The sequence below is a fragment of the Peromyscus maniculatus genome, chromosome 7, assembly GCF_049852395.1.
Source record: "Peromyscus maniculatus bairdii isolate BWxNUB_F1_BW_parent chromosome 7, HU_Pman_BW_mat_3.1, whole genome shotgun sequence".
NCBI classification, from domain to species: Eukaryota; Metazoa; Chordata; class Mammalia; order Rodentia; family Cricetidae; genus Peromyscus; species Peromyscus maniculatus.
The window spans coordinates 7,412,535-7,440,264 of NC_134858.1; the positions used below are offsets into that span (position 1 = coordinate 7,412,535).

The 27,730-nt window shown below is 38.9% G+C and overlaps 1 protein-coding gene across 1 annotated transcript in view; it reads right to left on the reverse strand.

Moving 5' to 3' along the window:
- Cntn5 (contactin 5) overlaps window positions 1–27,730 on the reverse strand; it is a 1,160,177-nt gene that overhangs the window by 701,054 nt on the left and 431,393 nt on the right. The window lies entirely within an intron of this gene.

Here is a 27,730-nt window from a genome sequence, read left to right on the forward strand (position 1 = left end):
AGGCCAGAAGAGGGTATCAAATCCCCAGGAAATGAAGTTACAGGCAATGTTAGCAACCATGTGGGAGCTGAGAACAGAACCCTGGTCTTCTATGAGAACAAAAGGTCCTTTTAAATGCTGAGCCATCTCTCCAGCCCCAGCCAGAACATTTTAAAAGTTACTATGAGGGTCCTTAGTTCTTAGAATGTTGCTATTGTTTGCAATTGCCAATAGATCCATTGGAATAGAATCATATTTAAGACACGTCTTTGGGGGATATAGTTATTTATTGCTGGCATATGAAAATTGAGAGCTTTGAAACTCAGTAGATGAATGCTCAATACCTAGTTGCATTAGCATCTAATGTGAGTCTTTCAGGAAGGTTTGTTTGTTTGTTTGTTTTTGGTTTCTTGTTTGTTTGCTTGTTGGTGTTCTTTTTGTTTTGATACAGAATTTCTTATATCTCACAACTCTTCCAATCTCTCTGTGTAGCCAAGAATAACCCTGATCTCTTGATCTTCTTGGCTTCACCTCTTGAGTGCTGAGATTACAGATGTGTACCACTATCCCTGGTTTATATAGTGTGCAGAACTGAACTTGGGGTTTAATACATGCTAGACAACTCTACCTACTGACTACATCCCTAGTCTACCTTCAGAGTGTTAATTACCCTCAAGATCATTTGTTTGTACATATAACAAAAGCATTTTGTTTTTATTTTTTGAAAGTCTATAGTAAGAAGACCCTGTGCCCGCCTCCTTGGACACAATATGTACCATATTATGAGGATCATGTCAAAATAGATTTAAGAATTATAGATCTTTTCTTCCTAAGAGCACAGGGTAGTATTTAAAAGCTGAGGCCATGGGGTTAGAATCCCCAGGATGGAATTTCAGCTTTGCCCTTTTCCAGTAGCTAAACCTTAGACCATCTATTTAAGAACTCTGAGTTGGAGTTGAGGTAATTCCTAACCACACTTGACTCTGCAGGATTGGAAATGCATTAAGTCCATATTGTGACTTTCTAGATGAATAAAATATGTATGAAGGACTAGTATAAAAAGAGGAAGATAAAATCCCCCATTAATTTGTTTTTCACTTATTTTATGTTCAAGTGATTATCTCGTGAATTATATATGTGTATGAACTTATGATTTATTATAATCATTTTACTTATTATTACTTTTTATGCTACTATTAAAAAACTTAAAATTGCATGCACAGCTTGTCTTTGACACTCATTTTATCTTTTTATTAGTATTTCTTAAAACTTTCCTTCTCAGTATAACATATTGATAATCTTCTCAGGGATATCACCTCACACCAACTAATAATTGTTCTAATGTTTAACTCACAGGGATTCTAAGTACACAGTTCTTGAAATGTGGGAAGGCACATGTCAGCAATGTGAGCCCAAGACCCTTCTTGCATCATGCTGCTGGCTTGCTCCTTAGACCAGGAAACTCAAGCTTTCATGGTCATCTGAGGTTTCTCTTTGCTCATGGTATAGAAAAGTGTGATGTCTCAATCAGTTTATTCACTGACCTGTCTTTCGTAACCAGTCCTGAGAAAGAGAATGTACTGTGAGTCTCCCTTCTCCAGAAGAGGGCTCTGGAGTATTACCTGCTATTGGATTAACAGTATTTCCATTATTTCTTTAGAAATATTGGAAATTTTATTTCCAAATTTTTAGAATTTAAAAAAATAATATTCAATAAATCGTCTACTAGTTCCAGTGAAGTAGCATCTTGTTATTTAAAGACTGGTATTCTATTCTAGTTGTTATTTAAATAACACCCCCAAATATGGAGACTAAATTCATAAGCCATTGTGTCATGAATACCTTATGGTTTTAAATGCTTACCTTCTGAACCTGAAAGATATTTCCACCCCTCTAATGGAATTGCAACCAATGAAATGGTTTTATTTCCTCACTCATTTGTGTACACCACACACACACACACACACACACATGCGTGTGCGCGCGCACACACACACACACACACACACACACACACACAAATGCGCACTCCTTTACCTCTCCTATCATCCTATCATCTGGTCTCTAAGTTTGTTTAGAATGAAAGACTGGCTGACCACAAGCAGCCAGTATAAAAAGCTGAACTAGTAAGAATTTCCCTCACAGGAGTTTTCTGTGTTATATCCTAACAAAAAGAATCCAACATGAACTAAGATTTCAGTGAATGAAAAGCAATTCCTAATCCCCTCAGTGAATTCCATTTAACCTCCTATATCTGATTTTTTAACCAAAGAAAAATTAAATATAATCTATAGGTAGTGAAAGATAGAGATATACAGTATTTTATAATGAGTTTGAATGTTTCTAACCATTCATAAAATATGTACTTTGGTAGCAATTCTATTTTTCCTGCCACTTTCTAGCTGAACTGAGCCATTCACTTACTTAAACCTGTACATTAGAATTGCCTGGTGCTTTTCAGACATTCCCATGCCTGGTCCCTAGTCCAGACAATTTAACCAGGGTCCCTGAGGATGCTGCTAAATGACTCAGTAGGACTCCAGTCGGTTTGGAAAGTGATATATCAAAGGTCTCCTGTTCTTTTTCTATAGCACCAGTGCTGAAAAATAAAAGAAATTAATTTGTGTCTCTGTACACATTAGTAGGAAAAGTCAACAAGTCCAAGAATGAACTTGAATCTCCTACTTTACCATCATTCACTCTTCTCTGTCACTTTCTGTATCTAACACATTTACACGTACTAAGTGCTCATGTTAGTCCACTGCTCCTTAGTTAATACGCTTATCCTACATGAGCCACGGAAGGTTTTCAATATCCAGCCTTTGAGCATTGTCCTGTAACCCTCTGCCTCCTTGTCTACAGTGGATCACCATTGCCTAAGCTCAACAGTCATCAAGTCATTACAGTCCATAAATCATAAATCCCTCAATACTCCATGTATAACTTCTGTTTATGTTAGGTATTCCAATCTGGCTTTAACATTCCTCAATATTATTAGAGAGATATTCATATAGTATAACAACTTGTTGATAAAAACAAACATATATGTAATTAAAATGTAAATAAGACATTATATCTTCATGTCTTAGTCAGTGTTCTATTACTGGGAAGAGACACAATGACCATGACAATTCTTATAAAGGAAAGCATTTAGTTGTTTACAGTTTCAGAAGTTTAGTCCGTTATCCTCATGGCAGAGTATATGGTGGCACATGGGCAGACATGGTAGCTGAAAACTCTACATTCAGTTCCTAAGGCAGCAGAAAGAACAAGACACTGGGCCTGGCTTGAGCATTTGAAACCCCAAAGTCCACCCTCAATGACACACTTCCACCAATAAGGCCACACCTCCTAATCCCTCTCAAGTAGCGACACTCCCTAATAACTAAGCATTCAAATGTATTAGCCTATAGGGGCCATTCTTTTTCAACGACTACACCTCATACATATTATTTATTTCATTTATACTTTAAACATATGCCTCATTCTCTAAAAAGCAAATATATGTTAGAGTTTCATATGTGGGTGTATATAAACTGTCATTCAACAAATGATGGGTTTCTGCATAAATCCTCCATCAATGTTTTCTACTACCCAGGTAACCTGATTTTAATATAGAATTTGGGAATCTTTTGCTTTAGCCAGCTATCCTGAACAAACAAAATCCTTTTTCCACATATGGAAAGACATAAGGAATTAGATAAAAGTCTTTAAATAGGAGTTCCTTTGTAGCTAGAGTTTTTCTGCCTTGCCCACAGTCAGGACAAATCTTTGTCACCCGCCAGTCCCACAGCCGCTCAGACCCAACCAAGTAAACACAGAGACTTATATTGCTTACAAACTGTATGGCTGTGGCAGGCTTCTTGCTAACTGTTCTTATAGCTTAAATTAATCCATTTCCATAAATCTATACCTTGCCACGTGGCTGGTGGCTTACCGGCGTCTTCACATGCTGCTGATCATGGCGGCAGCTGGCAGTGTCTCTGCCTCAGCCTTCTGCTTCCCAGAATTCTCCTCTCTCCTTGTCCCATCTACTTCCTGCCTGGCCACTGGCCAATCAGTGTTTTATTTATTGACCAATCAGAGCAATTTGACATACAGACCATCCCACAGCACTTCCCCTTTTCTTTTTTTAAAAAGGAAGGTTTTAACTTTTACACATCTCCAAAGCCAGCTTGGTATATTTGGGAATTTGGGTGTAGCTTCTCTTACTACTTCCTGCTGGAGGGGGGCGCTGTATCTTATGGGGACACAAAGAAAATTTTAGGATCATGGAGTAGTCCGTGAGGCTGTATCGTCTGAGCCAGTTGCCTTGAAACGATTCTGGATGTTGGATCATCTGGGCCATGGTGTCATCAGAAACCTTTCAGGTGGTCTTGGCTGGTCAAAGCTGATGTATCTTAATCTGGAACAAATCCATAGCCTCTGGCTTTCTGTAGAAACAAAAACAGAGCCTCCTTTCCAAAGCAACATATCCTTACATCCAAATTTTGAAGTCAAGGTACCTTTAAAATACACATTTTGGCGTAACTCAACAGCTTTTGCAATCAAATGTTTTTCTTCAGTTACAAATATCAAAGAGAACATAATCCAGATTCTCTGTGTGGTAGCCATCTTTATGTGGCTTATTTTTTATATTACCTTAAGCCTATTGCTTTAAACTGCAGCCTTTTAAGCCTGAAACGGCGCTGTGGCTGCTGGCTCCACCCACTTCAGCTTCCCAACATGGCGGTGGTACGTTTTCCGCCAGCTCTGAGAGCCATCCTGGGTTTATGCTTTTATCCAAGCAGTGTGTAGCCCAGAAACCTCTTTTTGTTTTGTACTAGCAAAAGCTAAATCCACCATGCAGCTTAATGTGCCACTTGCAGAGGCCTCATTCCCGCCATACTGCAGATTGAGAGCACAGGCCAGGAACCCGCCAGTAACTCAAACCGGCAGCTGCTGCTCATTTGAGAGAGACAATTAGGAAGCTGTTTTTAGCTCTGTTTTAGAATCTTTTCTCAGGTTTTAGGTGGAAACTCTTGCCCTCTCATTGGGCGCCATTCCTTTGAAATAATCATTATTGACAATCATATCAAGAAGGCAGGGAATTCTCTTCACACCAACAAAAGTACACTTTCTGCCTATCTTCCCAACTGTTGCCCATTTAACACAAATACATTGAATTTGCTTTTATCCCAGTAATAATGTATCTGCATGCTTATGTATTCAATAGTTATGTCATTGACTGAGTGATAAAGCCCATATATTGCCACACCTCATATAGGTCCATATAAGTTTTCAGGCTAGAAATAAGAAGTAGAGAAGCATGCTGGCTGACTCTCATTTACAAGGAATTCTCAGTTTATTTTATTCCTGGTCAAGAGGACAGATGTTACATAAATATTATTACTGGTGGGGGAAAAGGGCATTGTCTTTAAATATCCAGTTCTAAACTTTCCTCATTCTGATTCTGCAAAGGTTTCTCTCTATGCATGGAGGTGAATGCTCCCTAGACCCTCAGGTATCCTCATCAAAACCAGAACTCCAGCTTTCTTGTTCTTCCAGCTTCCCCTATGACTGTTAGTGCAAGTCAATTAATGTTTACCCAGTGAGATAGTGGCTATGTTGATGGCTGCCTGGCATTGGCTGTCTGCAGACATCCAGATTATATAAACTCCAGCAGTTGGCCAAAGGAGGCAGAGTTCTCAGGATTCTCTGCAGACTCTAGCAGGGTCTGACTGGATTTGGACAACAGTCACAGAAATTCCCATTTCCTCACCAGTGGCCAGGGTCATCTTTCTTGCTAGGTGCTCACATGTGTACTGTTGGTTCCACTTTGTTTTTCTCCTTTACTTTTTCTGCCACTCTTGAAATGCCTACAGTGTGTTCACTTTGCCTCATATTTTCCCCCTGAATTCTCACATTTCAAACTTTTTGGTCCTCTTTCACTGACTCAATTGTTTCCATAAAGTGTCTTGTGTCATCACTATTCTAGCCGACTACACAGTTCTCTTTTGTAATTCCCATATTGCTTCTTGGAAAATGAGTTGGGTTTCCTAGTCCAGTCATTTATAAATAATTCCTTTGAGAATTGCATGGTATTCCCTTCATAAAGCCTTGAACCCTGAGCAGCTTGCTCATTATTCAAGGGGGGCTATGCTGCATCTTTTTTGTTGTTGTTACTTAACGCTTTATTTTTGACTGTTTTGTTCTAGATCTTGGAGCCCTTATTAGAGGAAAATGATATTTTCCAATTCTGAGTTCTGATTCAGAGTTTGTACTTTGCTGTCCTGAAATGTAACTTTATTATCAGTGTGTGGTATGGGGTGTGTGTGTGTGTGTGTGTGTGTGTGTGTGTGTGTGTGTATGTTTCATGGACTTGAGTGTCCCATGTGTTTGAATGATGTGTGGAGGCAGTAGGCTATATCTGGTGTCTTTCTTTATTGCACTCTACCTTATTCTCTTGAGATAGGCTTTCTCACTGAATCAAAAGCTGTTTTGACTATGGGGGCTGGGCAGTGAGCTCCTGTTATCTGCCTGTCTTACCCACTCACTCTCAGTGCTGGAGGTATGAAACACAAAGCTATGTCTGGCTTTTGACAGAGTTTCTGCAAATTCAAACTCAGGTCTTCATCCTTGCATACCAAGTGCTCTTGCACAGTGACTCATCTCCCAGCTCCTTTGCTGGCATTGGTTTGGTAGTGGCACCATCACTCCACTGGCTTTCCCTTCCCAGGCTTTGCTTGTCTTAAGCCAGTAGAGTCTTGGTAAATCTTGCACTCTATCACTGATACATACCTTTAAATGTCAGTGGAAATGGAGATAATATTTACTCTGTTGCTTTTGTATAATACATAGAAATAAAGAAACAGCAATTACTCTTTATCTCCTATTTTTACCCCAGGGGTCCTGAGAATTCATCCATTCCTTTGTTATATTAAAGTTGTTACAATTTGTCAAGAATAAATTTCATGACTTCGAATAAAATATTTTAAAACCATGATGCCAATGTGTTTAAGTCAAGTACATAAAAATTCTTAAGGTTATTTTAATGAGGGGGGATACAATGACTATCCCTGTGTCTCCACTCTGGGAGTGTTACAGAGGAATGCAGAGCCAGTCACCCAGACAACACTGAGGATGTTCTCTGGATTAGGGTCAAGAGCTGTGCTGAATAAATGTTAGATTATAATCCTTGGGAGAACTCTGGGCGAGAGAATCATAGTTAATGCACAATCAATAGATAAGCCAGCCAGCAGGAGATGCATTTAGCCTGAGAGCAAACATGTAGCTCCTCAAACATGCAGCTTTCCCTGGAGACAGGAGGCTTTTCCTGTAGTTAAAAGGGCAGCAGAGCTCAGGGGACGCTGAGATGTTAACAGGCTTACAATGTGCACACAAGTAATTGGGCACTTGGCATTCCCTCTGCTTAATTACAAATGCTCAGGCTGTTTGTTTAATCACGCCCAATTGTGATAGCAGTGGAAAGGTTTCTCTCTGTGACTGAAACATCAGAGTCATTTCTTGATCTTGTAAAGAGAAATTACAGCAGGGTGGTGTGGCCTGCTTCCCTGTTGGATGATTTTTACATGCTTTGGCTTCACATAGCTTAAGAATCATTTTGGATGAGATAAGCCCCCACACAAGGTGGAGGTGGGGGTGTCTGCAGAACACCAGCAAGCAGATTTGATTTGTGCTGAGGCACCAGGTCTTATATAGATAAGAGTGGGTTCTAAGTAAATGTCCAATGCTATCCAGAAGTAATTATCGTCACAATCAAAGATCATAGTCTGACTTGCTCACACTGCTCATTTATTGGTCAGCTCTAGCCTGTCCTCCATATCGATGCAATGCTCACTACTATTGAAGTCAAAGAAATCCAAAGAGCCCACATTCTTTTGGAGCTATTCTTATATGTACCATTTCATCTCTGTTAAACCACTTCCAGACTTCTTTGCTTTCAGATTTCTGTAAAAAGCATGGTTTCTGAAATGAAGTCATCTAATAAATTGAATGATGTATTTTGGGCATCAAAGGTGACTACATCACAGCTATCAGGTCTTGTAAGTTCCCTGCAAGGAAACCAAAATTAGTGTGGCTTTTAAGAATTTGATTCCAAAACACTTGAAGACCACAGTGTTTCTTTTCCTTTTTTCACATCTTTTCCCATTTATTTTCATCTTTGACTACTGAGTCATGCCATTGGCAATGCAGGACCAAACTCTTTTAGCAGAACAAGTTCTGAGACAGTCTTGCAATGAGTTACTGAAGAATGATTTGCACACATTTAACTCACATACAGAGTAAGCTGAGTGAAGACTTCACTTCCAAAACAAAAATTTAAATGTTAAAAATAAAAGCTTATTGGCTTTTAAAGATTAAATCACTTTTGGGGAGGGGGAAGATACATTCATTCTTTGTGTTTATCTCATGCTAGCATCCTACTTTGCCTTTAGAAACAAATGAATAACCACTCACTTTCTGTTCTTAGGGGACATATCTTGGGAAACAATATCAACCAAAAACTTATCATGTCCTCTGGGAACATTTTTTTTTCTGTGAAATGTTTAAAGTTTGCCATTTCAAATCAAACTTTTACCAGACTTGTAACCAAGTTAATAATTTGCTTTGAGATCATTATAACTGTGTATTCATAGTGCTTACCTACTCTGCTCAACCTGACCTCTAAGTAAAACATTGTAACCAATCTTGCTGCACTCTGGATTTCCAAAGTAATTAACATCTCCAAGCTCAGCTGAATGCACAGACACCATTGCAGCATGTTCCCTATTTCTCCTTTGTGAGCCTTTTATAACCCCTGACTCACAACAGTATGTGAGTGTGTGTGAGAGAGAGAGAGAGAGAGAGAGAGAGACAGAGACAGAGACAAAGAGACAGAAAAAGACAAAGAGACAGACAGACAGAAAGACAGAAGGAAATAGAGACAGCAAAAAAGAAGTGGTGACCATGTCTAAGACCATTCACTGGAAGCAGTAAGGCATTGATAGCAACAGCCCATTTGACCTTGCATGCAATATGCAGGCATAGAGAAGTAAGATCTGATTGTGACTTTGTGTGCTTTGCTGGGTTAGTAGGGCCAGGAAAATAATTTTCTTCCTAATTGGACACCTGTAAAAGACTGATTAAGACAAAAGTTCCTTATCTCTTGATTTTATCATATTTTCTGTGGTTCAGGAAATAAAGAGGATGTCCTTTGCGGTAGTTTGAGTAAGAATGGCCCCTATAGGCTCATATATTTGAATGCTTAGTGCTCAGGGAGAGGTACTATTTGAAAGGCATGGCCTTGTTGGTGGAAGTGTGCCACTGAGGGTGGGCTTTGAGGCTTCAAAAGCCCATGCCAGGCCCAAAGGTTTTCTATTACAGCTGCCTGTGGATCTAGATGTAGAACTCTCAGCTACTTCTCCAACACCACAATGTCTGCCTGCATGCCGCCATGTTCCCTGTCATGATAATGGGCTGAACCTCTGAAACTGTAAGCCAGCCCCAATTACATTCTATCTCTTTTAAGAGTTGCTGTTGCCATGGCATTTCTTAATGGCAATAGAACACAGACTAAGACAGCCTTTCTTCTGAGTCTACTTTTCACTTAAACTAACTTTCTTAGATCAGACCTTCTTAGATTGGACTCTTTTAGAAGAGGACAGACAACACCCAAACTTTTCTAAATGAATCAGTGCCAATTACACAACACCGCAGGTTTGTCTTTCTCCTTTTATGCAGCATCACAGCAAGGATTAGAAATTTAAGGTCAGGAACCCACTGAATTTGCCCACTTTTCCCCTGGCTTCTGACACCACATTCATCTTGGGGTTTCCTGAACTGGATTTCTCATTCCATTAATGAAAGCCTGGGCATTCACTCAAGCATATGTACCTTATAATGTCACCTTATTCCATGGTCATTCTGAAATACACTTTGTCACCTCTCTTGCCACCCTCTAAATGTCTCCAAATAACCCTGCCTAGTTGCACAAATGTAGCAAGTCCCAACAATCCTCCTGCCATAGCCCACGGTGCTGGGTTATTGGCATAACAGCAATCATCCCAGTCCCTATGTGGGCACAAGGTTTTACCTCAGGCTCTCAGGTTTGCACAACAAGCACCCTTACCCACGGAGACTTCTCCCCAGTACATGACCTTGCACAGGAAGCCCCCTTACCCATGGAGACTTCTCCCCCATACATGACCTTGCACAGCAAGCAGCCATACTCATGGAGACTTCTCACAAGTTACAACTCACCTTATTTCTTCCTATCATTATAACAGACAATGATATGCATGAATTGTCAGGGCTCCCTAAACAAGATCTGAAAAATGACACCCATGATCATGTTAACACGGAAGAGGAAAGCTCAGAAGACCTTAACCTGAGACAAAGAATCACAGTCAAGGGGAATACTGAGATCAGGACAGTTGTTCCTCCTCAACAAGAAGCCCCAAATTAATTATCTAATGCCAATGCTCAGCCCTGAGATCATATACATAAAGGTAACATTATACAAAGTGAGCAGGTTATATTTATGCATTTAGGAAAACGTAAGAACAATTAAAGGAAAAGAGGCTATGAAGTTAAGTAAAAGCAAAAAAGGAATGCATGGGAAGGGTTAGAGTGAAGAAAGGGAAGGGTATAATTATATTATTATTTCAAGAAATAAAGAAAATTATAACAAAAAAAAGAAATTTTTGAAAGATTTTTTTAGGTTTATTTATTTTATGTCTATAAGTTAGTACCTGAATGTATATATGTATAACAAGTGTATGCATGTTGCCTAGAGAGGCCAGAAGATGACATCATCAATCCTCTAACTAGAGTTACAGAAAATTGTGAACTGCCATGTGGGTGCTAGGAGCTGGATTCAGGTCCTCTACCCAAGCAGCAAATATTTTTTAATGGCTGAGTCACCTCTCTTAGCCCAGAAAAATAATCACTTTTATTTAGTATTTTTGCTGGGTAAGATTATTGAGAAGGGCCTTGGATTGATCTATTTTTTTTCTAATTTTCTTATTATTTCCTCTCTTTCCAGCAAAACAGAGGTCTTTTATTTGCCAGGCAGGGCTGTGTGAAAAATGATCTGTGGTCAAGGCTAGGCTCTTCTGAGAATGCCTATCTTGTTTAGGAATGGAAGATGACTGCCCTCCCCTTCTAATATTTCCTGGGGAGCCACTCACGCTGAGCATACTTTAACTTACTGCATACATACTCTTTTTAATAAACTGTGTTTCCTAGATATGTGTTATGGAGACAGAAAATACACACATCAACAAACTCTGATCTCCAAATCTAGCTTCTTGTTTCACAATATATTCAACTACAATGTGAGAGGAGCAACCAGATGCAAAGTCTCAGTTTATCCCAGGCAGCCCACAGATTGGGCTTTGGGTAATGAGAGTTAAAGGAAGGAAAAGCCCTTTCAGGTACTGAAGGGTGGGAATGTTGTGGGACCGTGAAAGATTGCACGTCATTGACTATGACCACACATTCTCCCAGCGGAGTGTGAAAGAAAAGGGAGCTGTAGGTACAGTCAGACCATGGTAAGTGTCCTGGACTCCACTGGGAGTTACGGGGTAAAATGGGGAGAGAGGTATCAAGCTCTTTAGTGGGAACATGTTCCACTCAGATGGCGTGGAAGGAAGGAAGACCGAGGGCCTGTCATGTCACCACACACTGTGTATCTGAAAGGGTTTCAAAACAGAAATATATGAGCTAGCATGCATGCAGAAATAGCTAGAAGAAACAGCTACTTCAGAGTTCTCCATTGTTTTATTACTTCATTTATCATGTGTTTCTTTGATTACAATAAGAGCAGAAAGCTAGAACAACCTCAAAGATGGGTAATCCATTGATAGCATTACAAGGTATTAAATAATTCATTTACATTCTACAAAAAACTTGGGCTTTTTTAAGTGAATTCCTCTAGAGAATTAAAGAATATGTTTCTTTAAACTCTATGCAAATGAGAATAATACTTTCCTAGAATACCCTCACTTGTCCCAGTAGAACACTACAGTATGATATAATTGATATATTTATTGTCCAGTCTTGCTATTCAGATAATAATCACTTGATTCCCTATATTTCAAATCAGAATGGGTACCTTAGATCAAGGATGAGAAATTAGTAATTTGGCTAAAAAATAATAATGTATGGAAATGCTTGCTAATCCAGTGTAAACACTACCTGTTATTTAGAATATATATAATGTAAATGAATTATTTAATAACTTGCATGCTATCAGTAAATTACCCATCTTTTCAGGCTGTTTTAGCCTTCTGCTATTATTGTAACACACACACACACACACACACACATGCATATGCACACGCACACGCACACTCACACATATACACAAAGCCTTACTCTACCCCAAAGGCTCAAAAGGTTCCTGAAAGTTCTTTGAGTGATAGTAACTCCACTGCCCTTGAATTTTATGGAAACAGAAAACAGGAAACCACATACTCTGCTCTTAGCTTCCTCAATGGTTTTCATAATGGGGTCTGATCCTCTATGCTTCGTTATTTCATGGTTGAAAGTCTCATCAAAGATTATTTTCTAGTCTTGCTTGTCATTATGCAAGATTTAAACTCCTACTACTCAGGAGAATCCATGCAGAAGGGAACTCAATGCCAGGTAGAAATTACCAGTGACTGCATTCTAAGCACAATGCATATTCTCATTTCTAGGACCAGCTAACTCATCCAGAAATAGGTTTGGATGAATTTCATTCTAAAATACTCTTAAGTACTGGCAAAAGAAAGCATAAGGGGAAAAAAAGAAGGCATAAGGAGAGATATTGATTGCTGATACTCTGGTATGCTAGGTCTTTTGTTGTTGTTTTGGGGGTTTCTTTTGTTTTGTTTTGTTTTTTTCAAATTTAGAAGAGATTATCAGCATTCATAGTCCACTGTAGAATCAGGGGAACACATATACTCCAGACTCAGTGCTTAATGAGAAAGGAGGAGGATTAGAGTTTTGAAGGCAAAGAATAAGCCTGTTTAAGGGAACTTCATTTTTCAGAAATAGTTGGTCATCGCTTCTCGGCCTTTTGGCTAAGATCAAGTGCAGAAATAGTTGGTCTATGGCTAGGTAGGTCATAGGCCTTGGCAGATCCTACCTACTGACACTGTTTTTCTAAGGGTCATATTCTCAAACTTCTGTCTAAGCAAATATGTTTATATTCATAGATTCACACTGCTCTCAACTTAGTCATAGAAATGTTTTATAGACTGGGCAGTAGATAGTGCAGAGACTCATGACCTTTCAAAGAGCTGAGCATAAGAGATTGTGTAATAACTTGTATGTCACAGCCTTTAAGGCTCAGAGAATATTGTAGACTAGTAAGGAGAAAATATGTAGGAGCTTGAGGAAGAGTGAAGAATGCTGTGAAATATTGTTTTTTAGACATGACATGGCTACTCCATATATGAACTCTCAGTATTAATTTTTCCTCTAACTCAGTTACTCATTTCTAAATAAAAAGGTGGGGCTGGAGAGATGGCTCAATGGTTAAGAGCGCAAACTGCATTTTCAGAGGACTAGCATTCAATTCCCAGTGCCCATTGTAGGAAGTTAACAACCTCCTGTAAGTTCAGCTCCAAGGGAAGCTGACTCCTTCGGACATTTGTACTCACATGCAAAACCCCACACACAGACACATAAACATGATGAAAAATAAGAAATAAAATAAAAGTCTCACTTTAAAATCATGATTTAAAGCTTTTGAACACTGAATAGAATTATCATTTCAATATTATTCTTTGAAAATTATAAATAGAACTAACACAAGTCTAATGTGTCTCTACCCCTCTTTCTTTATAGAGAGCAGAGTGTTTTGATGTGATTTTTGGCATGGTCAACAATGCCTCCATGATACATGTGGAAAGTTCACCTCAGAAACTGCAGGTGCAGATACTCAGCAACTATGAGGAAGATTCTACATCTGGATGTTTGGAAAGTGGACTTCAAAAAGTAGGTTTGGTAAATGCTAGCCTACTCTCATATGCAAATTCCTTGTGCTGTCAGAGTTGTAATTTAAAGTGGACAAGAAGAGGAAGAGGAAATGGTAGAGGAAATAGGGACCCAGGACCCACAATGGAAAGCTTACTTAGTTAAGTGTGGTGATATTTTATTTGTACTGAAATGTTATTTTAATTTTATGTTAATAAATAAAGTTGCCCTGGGGTCAGAGCTATTAGAGCCATAGTAAGAGCGTGGTGGTTAGAAGAGCTAGGTAGATTTCTGTGTGTTCAGGGATACAGCCAGTATTGGAGACATACGCCTTTAAGACCTGGAGGGCGGTACTTACAGGCAGTGATGAGGCAGTCATGTGGTTGGGTTTACAACCAATGAGAAGGCAGAACAGAAAGATTATTTAAACAGGGACACAGGAAGTACCTCCCTCTCTCGGGGAAGCTAGGAGCACTGCAGGAGGTAAGATTTTATCTCTGAGCTCTGACCTCTCGGCTTTTCTCTTTTACCTTGGCTCTGTGTTTCTTATTTTAATAAGACGATTGGTTACATCTACAGTTAAGACTCAGGAGGAGAATTTAGTTCTGCTTCCTAGAGGCTTAAATCATAAAATCTTGAATTGTGATAAGATATAATGTATATAGAGTTTAAAGGATTTATAGAGACTTCATGTTTTAGCAATTATCAGCTCTTGTTCAAAGGGCACAGACCTCCATAGATCTCTTTCTTAACAGTGAACTGCAATCTTTCTGTTTATTTATTTTTGCTTAATTATTACTTAGTTTAAGACATTTATTTACTTATTTATGTGCATTTGCAGGAGCACATGCATTCCCATGTGAAAACATGTCATTATGCACATGTGGAGGTCAGACACAATTTGTGAGAGTTAGTTCTCTCATTTCACCAAAGGGATTGAACTCAGGTCACCATGCTTGGTGGCAAACACCTTTACCAGTTGGCCTGCTCTATTTGTTGAATTTATTGTTGTTTTGTTTTATGGAAAGTTCTCATGTAGTCACTATGTAGCTGAACATAACCTTGAACTTCTGATCTTCTTGCCTTTCTCTCTCCAAAGTGCTGGTATTATAGATGTGGGTCACTACAACCTATTTATATAGTGTTGAGACCCAAACCCAGGACTTTAAACCCTGTATTTTAGTTGTAACTATTGCAAGCAAATGATCTAAGTTGTCATTCTTCACTTACTTACCATACTTATTGATGTTGTCTGTACATTTTCATGATGTAATACAGTATGTTTAAAATTTTTTATCCAAAGGGCTATTTTTGTTTCCTCCTTGAATTTTAAATTATTAAGCAAGGAAAAACTAGGAAAGGGTACATATTGCTTCTCTGCCTTCACTCTTGTCCCCATTCCCTGACATTTCTTAATGAATGGGCCACTTCACACTCATCTCTATCATCTTCCCTTATTAAGCAAACATTGCCTCAGAGACTGTAGCTGTTCAGCACCAACTCTTCAGAAAGCCTTGGGAAGAGCTGGGCATTGAAATCTTGCTTCTGTGTTCCTTCAGCGGTTGAAGAAATGTGAGAGGCAAACACAGAAAATTAAGTTGCCTTTAATGAAATATTCCAGCAACTTTTCCCCACATTCTCTCCTCAGTCATTGCAGTGAGAAGTTCTCTATATCTTGTATAAGTATTTTGATTATGCATACAAATGCTTGTATAAATGTTTTGACTGGACTTTCATGTAGCTTTCTCTCAGCATCATTGACAGTGGATGGGTGATGTAAATGAAATGATGTCAATGAGTCAGTTTACAGAAGCAAATACTGAGGAGACACCAAATACATTCAGTGTTACTAACCTGGAAAGCCCAAATGAATGTGGGTCATTGACACTGGCATGTATAAGCTTTAGCCTTATGAAAAACTGGCAAAGCCCTCCTCTGGTACATGTGCATTTTGAATATGTGTACAGAAAATGTTCACCATGGCTCTTTCCCCCCAGATATTTATAGTCCAAAGAGTGTACCCCTAGAGAGATGGCTCCTACCTGGATCAGATACAGCTGTCTATCATAAAACCCTGCCTCCTTGTTCATCTGTGTATAACCTTGCATCCTTGTTCATCTGTATATAATAACCCTGCATCCTTCTTTATCTGTATGTAATAACCCTGCCTCTTTGTTCATCTGTATATAAAACCCTGCATCCTCATTCATCTATATACAACAAACCTATATCCTTGTTCATCTATAAACACGCTGAGCTCCAAGAGTAGTGCAGCACCTTCATCTGTGAGCCCATTCTACCCAATCCCAGTTTTTCTTGTGTCTTTATTTTTTTCTCCATTTTTCACTGCCCTAGTCATGTCCATCCCTGGAGCCATGCTAGACACAGAATATGAATATCTTCTGGCATGTTTAGATACTTTCTACTTGAATACTTTAAGAAATCAGAGTAGCTGTAAGGTATGGGGAAATGCGTCTATGGAAAACCTGCTTACAGACAAAGGAAGGACCTGAGTTCAGATCCCAGAATGGACACAGGAGCCAAATGGGTTGGATTATGCCTTGTACTTGGGGTCTGTATATATGGGCTATGCTGAGACAAGTTGGATAGCTAGTTAGCCTACCCACAATCAAGGAGCTCAAGTTTCAGTGAGATACCTGCCTCAATATGCAGAGAAAGATCAAGTAGGACATTTGATGATAATCTTGGGCCTACATAAACATGCATACTGTTGACATCCAGTTATGCCAGCACCATTTGTTGAAGATGCTTTCTTTGTTCCATTGTATAGTTTTGGCTTCTTTGTCAAAAATCAGGTGTTCATAGGTGTGTGGATTAATGCCAGGGTCTTCAATTCAATTCCATTGGTCCATATGTCAGTTTTTACGCCAATACCAAGCTGTTTTTATTACTATAGCTCTATAGTAGAGCTTGATGTCAGGGATGGTGATGCCTCCAGAGGTAGTTTTGTTGTGCAGGATTTAGCTATCCTGGGGTTTTTGTTTTTCCAAATGAAGTTGAATATTGTTCTTTCCAGGTCTGTGAAGAATTGTGTTAGGATTTTGATAGGGATTGCATTGAATCTGTAGATTATTTTTGGTAAGACTGACATTTTTGCCATGTTAATCCTTCTTATTCATGAGCATGGGAGATCTTTCCATTTTCTGATATCTTCTTCAATTTCTTTCTTCAGAGTTGGTAGGAGTGCAAACTGGTACAGCCACTTTGGAAATCAATATGACGGTTTCTAAGAAAATTGGGAATCAACCTAACTCAAGACCCAGCTATACCACTCTTGGGCATATACCCAAGGAATACTCAATCATATCACAAGGACACATGCTCAAGTATGTTCATAGCATAATTATTCATAATATTCAGAACCTGGAAACAATCTAGATGCCCCTCAACTGAAGAATGCATTAAGAAAATGTGGTACCTGTACACAATGGAGTACTACTCAGCAGAGAAAAACAATGACATCATGAAATTTGTAGGCAAATGGATAGAACTAGAAAATATCACCCTGAGTGAGATAACCCAGACTCAGAAGGACAAACATGGTATGTACTCACTCATAAGTGATACTAGATGTAAAGCAAAGGATAACTATACTACAACCCACAACTTCAGAGAAGGTAGCTAACAAGGAAGACCCAAAGAGGGATGCATGGATTACCTTAAGTAGGGGAAATAGATGAGATTTCCATGAGTAAACTGGGCATGAGGGGTGGGCAATGGAGGGTAGGGGATAGGGGATGAGAGCATAAGGGAATGGGAAGGTCGAGCTGGAACAAGAAGGGAAGGGAAAAGCAATGAAAGAGATACCATGATGGAGGAAGACATCATGGGGATAGAGAGGAACCTGATGCTAGCGAAGTTGCCAGGAATCCCCAAGGATGACCCCATTATTGACTACTAGAAATAGTGGAGAGGGTACCTGAACTGAACTGGCTTGCCCCAGAGATTAGACCAGTGAATACCCTAACTGTCAACACAGAAGTTTTCTCCAGTGACTGATTGAAGCAGATGCAGAGATCCACAGCCAATCACTAGACCGAGCTCCAGAGTCCAGTCACACAGAGAGAAGAGGGATTCTATGAGTAAGTGCATCAGGATCATGGTGGGGAAACACGCAGCCATGACCAAACCAAACTAGAGAGAACTCATGAAAGTTGGATCAATGGCTATAGAGGCTACATGGGACTGGACTAGGCCCTTTGCATGGTGAGACAGTTGTGTAGCTTGATCTGCTTGGGAGGCACCCTGGCAGTAGGATCAGAATTCATCTCTGGTGTATTAGGGGGCTTTGTGGAGCCCACTACCTATGATGGGACACCTCATGCAGCCTTGAGGCAGGGGGAAGGGCTTGGAATTGCCTCTACTGAGTGTGCCTTCCCATGGGAGGCCTTGTCTTCTGTGGGTTGGAGTAGTGGGTGGGTTGTGAGGGGAGGCTGGGGGGGGGCGGGAGGAGGGAAGAGGGGGATCTTTAATTGGTGTGTAAAATGAATAAAAAAATATCCTTAAGAAAAAAATGCATACTGCCCACACACATGTGAGCATACAAATGTATACACACACACACACACACACACACACCACATATTTACATGCCAAAGAAAAAATAGAAATCACCTTATATTTCAGGCATTTTAATAACTGTATATATATATATATCTGTACTGTAACTACTCTGTAAAAGAATCTAACAGAAAAGCTTTCATTTTTAATTCATCAAAAACTTTTCTGTTTGTACTGAATTGTCATGTGCTGTAAAAGCAGAGTTAGTATAGCATGATGCTATATAGAAACATTTAAATATTCTAGTTCAGTGAACTGACACAGAAGGTTGCTGTAAGAATGGCAGAGAAGTTATCCAAAGCAGCTCAGGGGTGTGGATATTGGAAGGAAAAGAGAGTAAATTATTTATTGACTACCTACTTAGAGTCTGGAATTCTGCTGGTCCTTTGGGGGCAAAAGCATATTAAATGCATGGTCCCTGACAAAAAAACTTGCTTCCATCCAGTTAGCATGTGAATCAGGTCATATTGACTCTATCTACAGGACAAAATGCTGCATTTTTATCCATGTAAACTATAGTGTTTTGTTCCTAGACTCATCTGCACATCCACTGGATGGGAAAACAATATCTGCCCCCCAGGTTTGTCTCACTCTCTCTGTATATGATTTAACTGATCATATATTTACATCCTTTTAGATAATACCTGTAATAATCATGGCTCTCTAGAGAAGTAGTTCTCAATCCCTTTGGCAAACTTCTATTTCCAAAATATTTACATTATGATTCATAACAATAGCAAAATTACAGTTATGAAGTAGAATGAAAATAATTTTATGATCAGGGGTCAGCACAACATGAGGAACTGTATTATACAATATTCTATCTATATTATAAAGTATTATTATATTATAAATGTATTGTAGAGCATTAGGAAGGTTGAGGACCACTGATCTAGAGGAACAAACTGATATGAACATACATAAAGGGAATTTACTGGAGTGCTTACAGCTGTGGTCCAGCTGTCTAACAACAAAAAGTACGAGAACCCAGCAGTTGTTCAGTCATGAGGCTGGATGTTTCAGCTGGTCCTGAGTATATGTTGGGATTCTGAAGAATAGGCTCTAGTGACAGGAACTGAGAGCAAGGTCAGTAGGCAAAGGGCAAAGTTTCTCTCTCCCTCATCCTTCAGACTGCCAGGAGGAGGTGTGCCCCAAATTTAGGGTGGGTCTTCCTACTTCTAATGATCTGGATTGAAGGTGGGACTTCCTACCTTAAATGATCCCATTAACTAAAAATCCTACACAGGTGTACCCAGGGGTTTGTGTTTTAAGCTAATTCCAGATGCAGTCAGGTTGATAACCAAACTTAGCCATTATAATATCCATATGAAAACATTTCAATAAATATCATTTTAATCCATGTTACAAGTGAGCAGCAGAGTGGTGGTAGCACATGCCTTTAATCCCAGCACTCAAGAGGCAGAGTCAGGTGTATCTCTCTGAGTTTGAAGCCAGCCTGGTCTACAGAGCAAGCTCCAAGACAGGCACCAAAAAACGACACAGAGAAACCCTGTCTTGAAAAAACAAACAAAAAAAAACCCAAAAAACAAATAAACAAACAAAAAAACCCCAAAAACAAACAAACAAAAAACCAAGTGGGCAGATGGCTCAGGAATTAAAAGTGCTTGCTTCACAATCATGAGGGCCAGAATTTGTGTTGCACAGTTCATTCACAAGCCAAGTATCCTGACATGCCTATAGCCACAGCTCCAAGGAAGGAAGGGGCAGGATTAATGGGGACTAGTGACTTCTACACTAAGAAAATGTTGAGTGTTGGCTTCAGAGAGAGACCCAATCTCATAGGAATAGGCAGATCACATTGGTGCAAATTGCTGTAGTTGATTCAACTACACACAACTGACTCATCTTTGGATACTTGAAACCATTGAGAGATGCACATATACTAGAAAAGAACAATTTTTGGTGAGTCAGATTAATTGTTAAATTCTAAAAGATCCTTGACAAAACCTTCTTGGGACACCCAGAATTTATTCTTAATTATTTCTCTTCAGAGTTACTGATGGAGGCTCAAGCTTTTCCTTTACCCAATGAGCATGTTCTATAACAGCATTCTTCTACACACAAAAAATGAATATACTGCTTGCTGGCTCCCAAGTATTGTGCCAGTTCCTGGGTATGCATATAAAACTACAACATGGCTCTGGTCTCCAAGAAATCACAATTTAAAATAAGATCAAGATTTAAAACATGTAAGTTAACTCATATCCTAAACCAAGGTTGTCCGTGGTGGACTGAGTGTATTGAACCCTTTCAATTCAGGTCGAGGAGTAGTTGGATCCCAGGAAGAGGGCATTAGCTAGGAATTCTTATATGAAGTGGCACTCGCCTTGCCTTCTATACCAGGAAGTCTAAGAGAAAGTGGCAGTTAAAGGCAGGGAGAACTCACAGCATAAGGAGGCAGGTGAGAAAATACTTCGACAGAAAACAGCAGAAAATAGGTTCAGAGCTGCAATTATCTTGGAATGGATGGGAAGTCTGAGAAAGAAATAGAATGGGAGCATGTAAAAATAGACCTTAAGTGATGGATGGAGGCCAGACTGCACAGAGGCTTGGAGAGTCTGCTGACTTATGCAGACTAGGAGAATGGGGAGGTGTAGAGGGAAGCAGGGGACTCATACGGTCACTTAGAATCACAGGAGAGGAAAGGCAGGGAGGGAGATCCACATTTTCCAAGGAAAACAATTTCAGTGTCTTAACAAGACACAAAAAAAGTTCAAGGCAGCAACAGAGGAAGGTCACAGGTAGCCTTACCTAGGAAGCTTGACAGAGATCAGTGGATGAGTATTCTGTGTAAGAGGAAAGAGTGTGAAATACTGCTCATATTTGACTTTGTACCTAACCTCTTTGCATTTCATTAATCTTTAAGTGGAGATCAAACTTATCTGAAAACTGAAGTAAGAATAAGTTTAGGAGTGTTTGTGTAGATTCCAGCAACATGTGTGGCATAGTAAAAGGACACAAAGAGATTTATATTTCTTCTTCCTTTTCTCTGCCTACCAGATAATTTAAAATAATCAGATAAAGAATACTAATGTCAATTACAATTAGCATCAACTCATTTCTCATTGTATGAACTGTTAATTATTTCACTTGGGATTAAAACAAATCCTTCACAAAATGTCATCCAACAAAATATCTCAGGCTAATTTTTATGTGCATCCCAAATGACATGGAAAAAATTAAGTTCTTACATATTTTCTTGTTAAAAATTTTTCACTGAGAAGTTAAATGATCTATAGAAAACCCAGAACAAGGATAGAGGTGAAACTGGGACATTGTTTTCTTAGAAAGTTTTCTCTTTTCTTTTTGAAATATTTGCATGTGCATGCATGTGTACGTGTATGTGTGTGACACACAGGTGTGAGTGGTTGTGTGCAGGCAATTCATGAAGTTCCTGTTCTATCTCACTCTCCACTGTATTCTTTGAGACATGATCTCTCATCAAGTATAGAACTAGGCTGGCAGCCAGCAATTATCCTCATGCCTCAGATCCCTATAATGCACGGTGAGGATATGGCATATTCAGCTTTTATTGATCTGTTTTTAACATGGCTACTGGGATCCAAACTCAGGTCCCCATGCTTACATAGCAAGTGCATTATTTAACTCAACAATGAGAAAAGAAATCCACATCTCTCTTATATGTCTTTCTGTTATCTGTTTGACCTGTGTGTGTGTGTGTGTGTGTGTGTGTGTGTGTGTGTGTATGTGTGTGTGTGTGTGTGTACGTGCACATGCAGTGTGGACTTCTGTAGAATCTTTTATATTGTTGATGTGGTGGTTTGAATAAGAATGGCCCTCATAGATTAGAAGTGTGTCATTCAGGGTGGACATTGAGATTTTAAAGGCCCAAGCCAGGACCAGTGTGTCTCTTTTCTTGTTGCCTGTGGATCTAGATGTAGAACTCTCATCTACTTCTCAAGGACCATGTCTGTCTGCCTGCCTGCCTGCCACTATTCTCTCCATCATGATGACAATAGACTAAATCTCCAAAGCTATAAGAAAGCCACAATTAAATGTTTTCTATTATAAGAGTTGCCTTGGTCACTATGTCTTGTCACAGCAGTAGAGCACTAACTTCGAGAATTGGCAAGTCTGGTTTTCCAGAAGGAACACAGAGACTAGTCTTGGTTCTGCCATGCAATTTGAATCTTATATTAAAATTGTTTGTAAAATAAAATGGGCATAAAATAGGCTCTGAAAGAGAAATCTATGCAGCCTAGAACACCGTTAAGGAGATATACCATTAAGCTAACTGTTGATCTGCACCTGTAATCCCATCACTCAGGAGGCTGAGGCAGGAAGATGACCATGAGTTCAGGCCATTCTGGGCCACATAGTAAGGTCAAGGCCAGTTTCTATTTAATGTGATAGTCTATCTAAAAAAATGACAACAAACAAAAGAAAATAGACCACTAAAATGATAAAAATGTTTTTTTATTGGTAAATATCATTTTAACCTAAAAATAAAAGCCAAGTAGACAAGCTGACCAGCTTGAGTCCTGTGGTATCCTCCATGCCAGAGGCTGAGGTAGGAAGATCACAAATTCAAGGCCTACCTGGGCAAAATAAAAATATAACAACAACAAATAAAACAAAAGGAGGCCTGAGGTTATAGCCTGGTTTGTGCTAGACTCTGGGTTCTGTACCACGAAGCTGGGGTGTGTGTAGGAGAGAAGCTCAATTTGAACACAAGCAGTGCTAAATCAATAATCCTATCAATAACCTTTATTTTATTAAAAAGTTTTATATTTAATTATATGTATGGATGATACCTGTGCATATGAATACAGGTGTCCAGAGAGGCCCGACAGGTACCTCACATTCCTTGGAGCTTGAACTCAGGTTCCTTAGAGAGCACTGTGGGCCCTCAGTTGTGCAACCACATCTCTATCCCCACACCTGCCTCCATTGTGTCACCAGCAGGATCACTAGCTGCTCAGCAGCTGATCAGCAGGGAGCACAGTCCATCACTGGGATGCTCAGCAGGTGATCGGCAGGGAGCACAGTCCATCACTGGGAACTGTTTTCTGTATAGCTGAAGGTCACCAGGAAGACTGAGCAAAAGCTTCCAGTGTGACAAAGTGTGCAGGAATAGCCAGCTCACTCTGCTTTTCATACACAAGATTTAGACATGTGATTTATAAGTTTAAGGCTTTCTACAATATAATTTTAAAATATTCAACCCATGAGCATATATAACAATTATTTAATAGGTTATATCAACTTACATAAGGAATGTTTACTCTATACAAATTATTTTTTAATTTGCATATATATTACAGCCAATTTACTAAAGTAACATAGAGAAACAAAAAAAGCATAAACACATCTAGTAATTAAGCATGAGATGCTTAATGACGGATCCTTACTAGCAAACCCCAGTTCTAATGGGCTGGCGATTGGAGGGGACAATCACGGCTAATATTCCACAGTTCCAGGCATATTTCCATTTTGGACTTTATGAGTCTACTCAGTTTCTCAAAATGTATCGTATTACCAATTAACTACTTTCTGTCATAAATAAAGTACATATGTCAACATGGCCAGAACTACAGTGGTGACAGGGACAGGCACTCTCTGTGAGTTCATTGTACTTACAGAATGCTTTCTAACAATAACACAAAAAGTCAGTTTTCCTTTGAACTAGAGTTTCAGAAAATAGGCATTTTTCTTTAAGAAGATTCATAGTAAACCCCTTCAGATTGTGGCTATCTGCATATCTTGTTCTTCTATTTTTATTAGTTTTCTAAATTGAAAGAATTCTGCTGGACACTGAGATGTTTGCTTTTTCCTAAGGAGACCACATTTAATTGTTTTATCTTTTCTTCACTGCTGCTTTTATGGAAAGATATATGTAAGAAATTTCTGTATAAATATGTAAAAGTACAAAAGCCAAATGTAAAAACTTTCAGGACAAACAGCTCTTTCTAAGCTCAGACCCTCATGCCGAAACAATTGTGTGTCTGACACATTGTATGAATTAGGTAATGCAATGTATGACTCAAAGACATTTTATTAAAGCCATTTATATGTATACTTTACAAAGGCATAAAGATCCAGCTATCATGACTGCCCACAGTCTTGGTGACACTAAGGAGCCACTATCAAGTGTTTCCTGTTTATGTCTGCAATCATTTCAGCTCCACGTGTAAACACATATGTGCACACATATTTTGCAGGAGTATGTAGTAGACCCTCCATAATGCAAATGTAATTTATAGGAAATCATTCTGCTCACTATAAACACTGTCTGCATGTTTACACACCAATGGTCTTACACAGAAGTGGATTCCATATCCAACAACGGGAGGGATTTAATTTTTACTGCTGCTTCTTACTTGACCCCAGAAAAGCTACGACAGTTTTCACTCTCATCAAGAGTGTGTGACAGTCTCTACTTCCCCACACCTACACCCACAGAAAGCCATAAAAAACAAAACTTCAAACATGTAGGCCACAGTACTCATATAGTTATAAGTACCATTTCTTTTTTTCTTGTTAAGGTGAAGACAACAGTGAGGTGAAATATCATAACCAAAATTGCACAGGGGTTGTAGAAAATTTAACAAAAGGTTGCAGAATTGACTAAGCGTGGCTTAAACTCGCTTCTTGGGCAGCTATGATCACGTTATTAGGTGCTTGGAAGTACTTTCTTAGGGACATATTTTGTGAAATAAGGAAATGAATTCAGAAAATTAAAATGTGAGAATGATTATATTTTAAATTTAAATAATCTATAATTTAGGAATATGAATAACTCTTTGCTTCACTTACACTTCCTGTTCACTTATATCTTTATTTATATTGTTTAATAGAGATATATTCAAAGCCTCTGGAATACCATGTCATGTTATTAATTTATGTCATATAAATATTTTGCCCAATATTTCATTTTTTCAGAGTCTAAAGCTTGCTTTGGTCAGTACTAACTTCTTTGAAATGATTTTTAACATCACTTGCTTTTCTTTTTCTTGCCAGTTGTTTAACCAATGTGCTTATTTTTTCTCCATAAGTGTAAATAATTATTCCCTCTTTGGCTATGAACGGAGATCTATGTAAAATTAATCTTAATGTCCTCTTTTATTAAGTTATACATCTTCTATGTTTGACCACATATTTTATTTTGTCATTTTTTCATGTGCTGTGGTGACCTAGCTTTGGGTCTGAGCACACTGAGCTACAGATAAGCAGCAAACGGTCACAAGCCTGCTTCATCGATGCAGGTCCGATGAAGCGGGGCTGGAGGAGCAATTCCTGCTGCTGCTGCCGGCCAAGCTTCTGAAATATACATAAGCATTTGCTTCTTGGAAGCCCAGCATGCGGGCCGATTTACATTGGACTCGCATTTGGCTCCCTCGTTTCCTCTGTTATAGATGCTTTTCTAATCTATCTGTGAAAGATGTGTTTTTTTTCTAACACTTTCTTACGCTTAACATATTTATTTTTAAAGGCTGTGGTCGACATAAAAATGTGCATTTTTAAAATCTTTCTAGCAGGGTTTTATATACACTACACTGGCCTTATACTTACCATGCTACTGTGGGTAGCATTCAACTCCTGATCCTACTGCATCTACTTCGCAAGTGCTGAAGTAGCAGATATGAATTACTGTGCCCAGATGTTTTGCTTGCTTTGAAGGCAGTCTTGTTATGTGGTCCAGCATAGCTTCTCATCTCCAGAACCAGGAAATTAAGATTCTAGAGTATACATACATGATAAACTCTATATTTTTTAGAGTATAGATTTATATTTTTAAATTAGATCTCAATTGCATGGTTGAAAACCATTTGATACTTAATAATATCATCCAGTGCCCTGGAAAAGATACTAAAATGTACCTAATATCTGTAGCAAGAAGAACTGAGGTGAATTGTAAACACAAGTTTCATTCTGTACTCAAAAGTTAATGAATATTGGAACCCAGCTTCTCAGTGGGTGAGCAGAAGCTGGGGGAGACGAAGTAACTCTAGGGACTTGGGGAGGCACGTGTCTAGGATTCACACCACAGACTGTTTTGATTCCCACGCCTGAACTCTATATGCAACAGTGTGACATTTCATGTAACACTATCTCTAAATCATGGCTGTGTCCTAGCACTGAGCACATCTTTTCGATGTGTTTGTTTTGAATATGAAAATGTCATCTATTTGACTACATTAACTCTCATTTTACTAAAACGTATGTTGCTCTGTAATATAGTGAATAAATGCAGAAATACTAAGATATAACCCATAAAAAACATTTGAGTTCAGCCCACGAGAATGTATAATTGCGATGTATATGTGCATGTGTATGTGTACACATGTGTGTTCACATGTGTGAGGGTGCATATGCATGCATGTGGGGATCTGTGTGAAGGGCAGGGCACAACTTCAAGTGTTTTATCATGTTGTGTGAGACAGGGTCTTCATCTGAACTAAGAAGCACCGAGTAGGCCAGGCTGTCTGGCCAGCAAGATCCAGGGATCTGCTTGTCTCTACCTCTCCAGAGCTGGGATTTCAAGAGTACCAAGGTCCCGGGTTTTCTTTCCATTAACTTGGAGAGTCAAAGCCAGGTCCTCAGGCTTGTGAGGCAGGTGTTTTCTGACTGAGCTATCTTCTTAGCTCTGAGTTGTTATTTAGAAATGATTCAAATGGATTATCTCATTCAGTAATGGCTTCAAACTCTAAAATAGAAAACATACTATATTTATATTTAGTGGAACAATGACAGAAGAAAAATAGATAATGACTGGAATATTTAAATGATTTTGCTGTCCATGTTTTTAAACATCTAAAATAGAATGAGAGAAAGCATCACAGCAAACCTAAATGTTCAGATATAAAAAAATATTGTTCTGAGTTTCCTATAGTCACAGTCTCAACATACATTATATGTTTTAGATGAGCAAAAGCTGCATATCACAATCCATTTGATGGTCAAGAAAGTGCTAGAATGTGAACTGGAGAGGTGGCTCAGCCCTTAAGAGCACTGACTGCTTTTCCAGAGGACCCAGATTTGATTCCCAGCTCACAACCTTCTGTAACTCTAATTCCAGGGAATTTGATGCCCTCTTCTGGATTTTATAGATACTGTATGCACATGGTTCACAAGCATTCATGCAGGCAAAACACACATGAAAATGAAATAAAAATAAAATGAATCATAAAAAATAAATTAATATAATGTGCTATTCTCCAAATTACCTTATTTTAAAATT